This window comes from Carlito syrichta, unplaced genomic scaffold (genome assembly GCF_000164805.1).
Source record: "Carlito syrichta isolate Samal-C Ts95f unplaced genomic scaffold, Tarsius_syrichta-2.0.1 Scaffold314906, whole genome shotgun sequence".
Taxonomy (NCBI): domain Eukaryota; kingdom Metazoa; phylum Chordata; class Mammalia; order Primates; family Tarsiidae; genus Carlito; species Carlito syrichta.
The window spans coordinates 40,725-48,799 of record NW_007259002.1 but is presented as its reverse complement, the minus strand read 5'-3'; positions in this window follow the sequence as shown (position 1 = coordinate 48,799).

Sequence of the window (8,075 nt, the reverse complement as noted above, 5' to 3'; positions counted from 1 at the left end):
GGCTCTTCATTGTTTGCATTCCAAAGTCAGTTTTCTCAGTGTCTGCCCTCCCAGGTATCTGGGAGAGACCCATATTCTTCTTTTGGTTTTTCTTTATTTGTGTAAATTTTTTTCTGTCTCCCCCTTTCCCTCTCCTTCTTTAATTCTGTTTTTCAGCGAAGGTGGGATTGCTTTTGTTTCACTTGCAGAGTCTCCTCTCTTCCTTATGAGGGTCCTCTGGCTTTGTTCACTTTTGAGTTTAGAGTGTGGGCTGTGGGCTGTACTTTTTGCAGTTTTGAAGTTTATTTGAGGGGGAAGCTGCGATTCAGAATCTATATGCCGATTCCAGTATCCACCAACAGGTGTATGAGCACACTGGAACCTATTTCCCACTGCCTTACAATCTGTCTGTGTAACAGTATGCAGTTTTGTTCCCTGGTTCAAAAGGAGGTACAAAAGAGGAAAATAATGGAGGAAGGTGGGGTCAATAGGAAGTTAGAAAGAGAGAAGAATGAGAGGGAAAACAGACATACCTACCAACTAACAGGTGAAAAAGAGACACAAGGCCAGAGAGAAGTGAAAAAAACACAGAAGGAAAATTCCCTAAAGAGTACTGGTAGCTACACAGAGACAGACCAATAAAATCATGAAGCAGATAGTGTAAGTCTGAAAGCAAACAAAAATGAGCAAAACATACAGTCAGAATGATTAAATCAAAAGTTAAAATAAGAGATCAGACTAGCTCTGGAATCTTTCCTGAGAGTCTAAATTCACTTCAGTTCTGATCACCAGCCTCTCCCCTTTGTTTTTGTTGCAGGCAGCTAGCCTGCTACCTGGGAGGCCTGCGATGCTTAGTTGTCTCTGTTCAGTGTAGGAGAGGGGCTTTGTCTCCTGTTTAATGATGTTACCTTAGGAACTGAGGTGAAGGCTCTGATAGGTGGGCGGAGCTATGCAAATCTGCCTGGAGAATGGCAGAAGTGGCAGCTTCACTTTCGGGGATGTTTTCTCTCTGCTTATGTGGGTCTCTGGGTGAGAGGCACCAGGGATCAGCTGCACAGCTGGGCGCTGGATCCAGGGTGTCACCAGCAGGCTGGGGTGGAGGAGAAGGTCAGGCATTCCCTTCTCTGGAGCTGGGAGCCTCTGATCAGCACCTTACACAAACTTGGGGTTGTGTTCCCTTACACAAGCTTTGGGTCATGCACTGAGTGCCTCAGCCAGGGTGGGCCAAGGGATCCAGAGCTCCAAAGCTCCAAAGGGCAGGTGGTGGCCCTGGGTCCCTTACAGGGTACTTCAGCCAGAAATGGGACCGGTATCTCTGAGGGGCGGTTGCCCAGAGCTTCCCTGTGTGACTGGCAGCTTAGTACTGGGTGCTGGGCAAGACAATGTAGCCAGGGAGGGAGCTGAGACCTGGGACTCCTGAGCAGCAGGAGTCACATATAGAGGAGCAGCAGCAGCCCGGGGCTGCAATATCTGGCCCTGTGTGGGACCAAAGGTCCTCTTGCCTCATACCAGTGTGGCTGGTAGTGGGCAGGGGGCTTCAGGAAGAAAAGTAAGAGTCTTTTTGGAACTCATGTTTGGAGAGTCTCACAAATCTACCTATCCCATCACCATCTTACCAGAACTTACATAAATAATTTATAAGCATTTAATAGGAGAAATATGGTACACGAGATATTTTACTGTTTTTTCTTTCCTACATTGTAATCTACTGTTTGACTGGTTTTTATGTTAACAACATGTACATACATTTTATTGACATACTTTTTATATTTGGATACTGGAAATATATTTATTGCACACTACCCTTTTGTATTTAGGAAATTAAGCTTTGGTTTGTTTGTTTAATAATTTATATTTAACTTGAGGAGCTGAACATGGTAACTTGTACTTATAATCCCAGCTACTCAGTATGCTGAGGTGAAATGGCTTATTGAGGCCTGGAGTTCAAGACCTTCCTGAGCAGCATTGCCAGAACCATCTCATATAGACAGACAGACAGACAAATAGATTCTAGTTAACTTGAATTTATCTTTGCTATGTTGTGCACTGTCATTTATGAGATTTAGTAATAAGCATTTTACCTACCTATGAAAAGATATTAGTGTACTGACCGATTTCTTGACTTTACAAACGATCACTTTTTTCCTATCATGCAATTTACTTCTGCTGGGCAATTGTCTTTGACTACTCTGCCTACCTTAATTTCCTTGTTGAAACACGTCAGTACACACATGACTTATTCCCTTCACTCATCAAAAATTTGGATCCTGTACCATTTAGACATCTATTTAGTCTGGTCCCTGCACTTGAGCCAAGTGTTCATACTGAACAGGTAATATGTTTGAAAAATAATGGTAGTTTTCTTTTTTCTGTAATGTGAACATTTACTTGTCACTATGATTCAGATCATTTAACTTGTATTTTATTAGCGTTGGTATTTCAATTAGACAAAGAAGATATTAAATTCACTGTGATGTTCCCTACGAACTCCAACTTTGTTCTCTTTCTTTTTCTCTTTTAAAAGTTGTACTTGGCATCCACCTTCAATTAGTTATCTAGCTTACCAGTTTTGTTCAATTAAAGCACTGTGTAGCCGGGCTCGATGGCTCAGCCTATAATCTTGCACTTTGGGAGGATGAGGTGAGTGGATTGCCTGAGCCTGCAGGTTCGAGACCCACCTGGGCAACTTGGAAAGACCTCATCTCTACAATAAATCAAAAAATTAGCCAGGTATGCTAGCAAGCATCTGTAGTTCCAGCTACTTGGAAGGCTGAGGCAGAAGGATCGCTGAAGCCCAGCAAGTTGAGGCTGCAGCGGCCAGTAGTCCACTGCACTCCACTCTGGGTGACAGAGTGAGACTCCAACTCAGAAAAACAATTAAAGCACTGTGGAATAATGCACTAGCAGCTAAGACTCAGTTGTCTAAATAGAGCTATTTTGCATTTTTGTTAAATACTAATACTCCCACTGGCAATAAAAAAGATTAGTAAAGTGCAATGTATTTTGAAGCAGGTTGTCCAAAAGTTCTAACTTACTTTTTGAAACATTTTTGCTAATACATTGTCTAACCTTAATTTTAAAATAGTTTGGGATGTGAGGCTATGTTTATAAAACAATCAATAAACGGTGATTAGTTCGTGTTTTTGTTTTATCTTTCAGCAATAAAATCTTAGTAGTTATTGGATTTTCTACTTCAAAGTTTTCTACCATGTCAGGTGCTTTATGGGTATCTTATGCAAATAGACCTTTCAAGGGCTTTCTAAAACTTTACTTAAACCCAATTTTTATCTCCTGACATCATATATTACTCTTTTCTTATACTTTTCTGTGCAGGTATCCACAACAACTACTGAAGATGGTGGGGACTTACCCTATTGCCTGTTTCCCTACCTGTGTCTTGTTGGTTATGTAATATTAACAACTGATATGCTGTCCCAAAGAAGCTCAGTCACTTAGAATGTTTTCCTCCTGTTTTTCCTTTCCTTCAGAGGCAGAAGAGCTCAGAAGAGCAGCTCCAGCACCTTGTAAGTTTAATCTTCGATATTCATGATGATACAACTTACATTTTGTTTGGGGGATCATTTTCAGTTAGTTGATTTTATATAACAGTATATTTGTATCAGACTCATAAAGTTATTTTTGAGAAGGCAGTTTAAACCTTCAATTAGTCATCTAGCTTACCACTTTTGTTAAAACCATTAATATCTTGATTTTTCAATTGAAATCTTATATATACTTTAGAAGTCACTGGCAGATATTAATGTACTTAGAGATTATATTTTGGGCTACTTGGTAAGCAGTTCAAGGAATCAGATAATGTAATTCTGGCAGATCCCTGTCAATACAAGTTAGAAGTAAAAATTTAAAAATAAAACATATCCTGGCATTGCTTTACTAGACTGTGGTATGACCTTGTGCTCTTTGACCTGTGGCTACTGCCATGTTTGCTAATCTCTGCCCCTTTCTCCTACTTTGGAGAGTCTATCCTCTCTCTGTCACTTTCTAAATAGGCTATATTTTCTAATCTAAAAATAAATAAATAAAATAATAAAAAATATATTTTATATAGGCTCACCTGCAGCTAGTTCTCAAAGCAGTGATAACAGTGATACACATCTAAGTAGAAGCAGTGACATTGAAATGGATGAGCAACTTATTAATTGAACCAAACGTGTACACCAACGACTTTCAGACACAGAGTTTGAAAATAAATTTTCCTTCTTTTAAAGGGATTTTTGGGTTTCTGCTATGTTTATCACTTGAACTGGGAAAATAAACATTGTCCATGTTCAGGACTTTTCTCTACTTTAAGTAGTATTTTCAACTCTTTTTAAAATTTTGATTTGGATCTCTTTCTGTTGCACAGGCTGAAGTGTATTGGCATGATCACAGTTCACTACAGCTTTGACCTCCAGAGCTCAGTCTGTCTTTTCGCCTCAACCTCCCAAGCTGAAATTATAGGTATGCACTGCCATACCTGACCAATTTTGTTATTTTTTTGTAGAGATAGGTATCATTTTGTTGCCTAAGCTAGTCTGGAGCTCCTGAGCTCAAGAGATCTTCCTGCCTCAGCCTCCCAAAATGCAGGGATTATAAGTGTGAGCCACTGTGCTGACTTCAGTGTCCTTTTCAATTAAGTTTTTAATTCCATTTTGTATTGTTCAAAAGAATGTGTCAAGGCTATGGCAGCCTTTTAAAAAAGTACAATGTGCCAGGTGCAGTGGCTCAAGCCTGTTATCCTAGCACTTTTGGAGTTTGAGGCGGGAAGATTGCCTGAGTCCAGGAGTTTGAGACCAGCTTGGGCAACTTGGTGACAGTTCATCTCTACACTGTTTTTAAAAAAAAAAAATTATCTGGGCTTCAGCTGGCAGCCCTGGCAGTGAGGTACAGTCAGAAGTTATTGTAGATATTAAAACCCTTAAAGAAGAAGATGAAGATGATGATCATGGTCATAATCATACCAAAATCAGTAGTGTTGCAGATATTCTGAACAGAAAGTTAGAAAGTCAAGCAGGCATTTGTTTGGAAGATTCCCAAGGCCCATCAGAAAGAAATGGGACCAATAACGGAGCAAAAAAGGATCTAGTTTTTAATACTGAGTCATTGCCATCAGTAGATAATCAAATACAAATGCTGTATGCTTGTTCTCACTCTGAAGACCCAGAACATGATATTTCAGGGGAAATGAATGCTGCCCATATAGAAAAAGGTTCTGAAGAGTCTTGTATAATATGAAATGATGACTTTCTTGAGGAGACTATTGGAAATGAATTGCTTAATTGTCGGCAGTTCATTATCCACAGCATCACCACCACCGCTATCACCATCACCACTGTCACTACCATCACTATGGGTAAGCCTGTTTCAAAATAAATATTCAGCTTATATTTCCATTATGGAAACATTATGGCCAATAAATTTATTCTGTTGCAAATTATTCTAGATTAATGCTGTCAGTATACTATAATGCAAACAAATGCAAGCTACAAATAGATAATCTTAAGTTTTCTAGTGGAAGATTTAAAAATGCAAAATGAAACAAGCAAGATGAATTTTAATGATATATTTTACTTAAACCAATATCTACAATATCACTTTCACATATAATTTGTATAAAATTTAGTAAGATATTTTTCTTTTTCTTTTTTTTAAATGTATTTTTTATTTTAAAATTGTGGGGTACTATTTTTTATTTTTCTAAATCTTCAATATTTATTGCATACTTTATACTTATAACACATCTTAATTTAGACCAGCCTCTTTTTACATGTGAAATGGCCACATGTGGCTAGTGGTATTGTTTTGGACAGCCCAGTTGTATTGGACAGCACAGATTTAGATCTTCAATTTCTTATAATAATTGCCTCAAAGAAGATATAAGATAAATTGTGACAATGAAAAGAGAGGTTTTGTGCATCTCCTAATTTTAGGGTATTAATAAGGATAAATTTCAGCATAAAGATTTTTGGTTATCTGATATATACCCACAGAATTTAACAATTAATGATTCTGTTGTTGGTATTATGTTGGTCAAAGTACTTAATTTTTCTTTCCTTCATTTTTCTCATCTACAAAATAAGAATAATATATCTCATGGGTATACTGTGAGATTTCATGGGCTAATATAGTTGGTACAAAATAAGTGCTTAATAAATATTAGTCACTATTATTGTTGTTATTACAAATGGTAGTATTTGAATTGATGATGAAATGTGAATATTCAGTTTATCAGGATGAGATTTCTTAGGCTTGACAATTTGTCAGATCTCCCAGAATTCAGTTTAGTTGTTTGAGTAAGCTACATATATGTATATATTAGTTCTTTATTTCTTTTGCCTTTTTATTTTATTTTTATTTTTATTACTAACACATCTGAGTTTAAGGCAATATTTTTCATCCATGGCACCACTGACATTCTGGGCCAGATAATTTTTTGTTTTGAATTTGCAACATTGTGAGTGTTATCCTGTGCATTGTGGAAAGTTTACCGGCATACCCAGCCCCTGTTTCTAGATTCCAGTAGCAACCCCAGAGTTGTGACAACTAAAAATGTCTCTAGACATTTCTAAATGTCTACCTTGGTGGCCAAAATCACCCCTGAGTGAAAATCTCTGAATTACTTTCTGACATTATAGATATGAACATTCAAAGTTGTCCCCAGCACTGCTCATGATGAAGACAAAGCAATTAGATCATTGCAAAACTGAAGTGCAGCATATTCAGTTTAGCACATTGCATATCTATTAGTCTTGACACCTACTCCCACCCCTTACCTCACAAAACTTAACAATTTAATTTTTCACTTGATCTCTTTTCATATTCTGTGTGTAATGGTACTACTTGTCAGTCTGTAAATCAGCCCTGAATTTCATAGTTTTTTATCCTTTTGTCTTTACATCTTATAGAGTACCCAGTACAGTACGTTTTTGATGTAGTGTTTTAATACATGTTGGTTGAGTTAAACATTGCCCAATTAATATTAACTCCATGTAGATTGAATCCTTAATTTGAAATATTTGTATGGCTTTTGTCTGCAGTTGTATGAATAAATATAAATAAGTTTTGTGGTTTCACATTGTGATTGAGTGTATAAAATAATATGTAACAGTGAATATTTGTTGATGTTGCCTGAAATTGTTCTCTTTGAAGTTGTTCTACTGAAGTGTGTTAACAGGCCTGATAATAAGTGTGTATACTTTAAAAATATTAACTATTTCTGGCTTTACAGTTTTTGTAAAGTTTTCGGTATTCTATATTATTAATAAATTGATGTTGCTTTGTTTCTGAGTGTGTTGTAATTTGTGCCAATTGCTTTGAGAGGTATTATTTGTGATTCACAAAGTATGTTTAATTTGTAGTCACTCCCATTGTGTTTTTCTCTGTGTTGTAGGCATATGATTGATGATATGCTAAGTGCAAATGATGACAGTTGCAGTAGCTCCCAAGTCAGTGCAAAATCATAAAAAAATGACTGATTTTGATGGTGAGGAATCTGGATGTGAAGAGGAGCCAGTTTAGATTAATTCACATGTGGAACTAACATCTCATCTCCAACAATATCTTCCTAATTTAGCATCCATTTACCATGAACATCAGTCAAGGTAAGGTTCTGTAGCAAGCAAAATCTTGTACCTTCTTCAAAACAGAAATAATTTAATATTACATTGTTAAAAAGAATGAACAGTTAATGTTATGATAATTTTTTTTCAAAATAACTTTCATATGGTAGTTTTCTTTCCAAAGGAATGAAATTACTATAAATACTATATCATGAATATAAATAAGACTACTGTTCTATCTAGAGTTGTTCATCTGGGAATGGAAAATGTATGTAGTGATATGTAAGAATAGCAATTTTATACTTTTTTTTTTCAGGACCAAGAGATTTATTAAAAGGGACTGTTACAGAGGGGATCTGTAATGGGAAAAAAGAAAAAGAGAGAGAGAAAGAGAGAGTAAGAGAGAGAGGAGAGAGAGGAAGTGGGAGAGAGGTGGGGAGAGAGCTGCAGAGAGGGAGAGCGCGACAGAGAGAGAGAGAAAGAGAGACCGAGAGCCTGTTTTATACTTTAGAAAATGTATGACTATTAGATTTTATA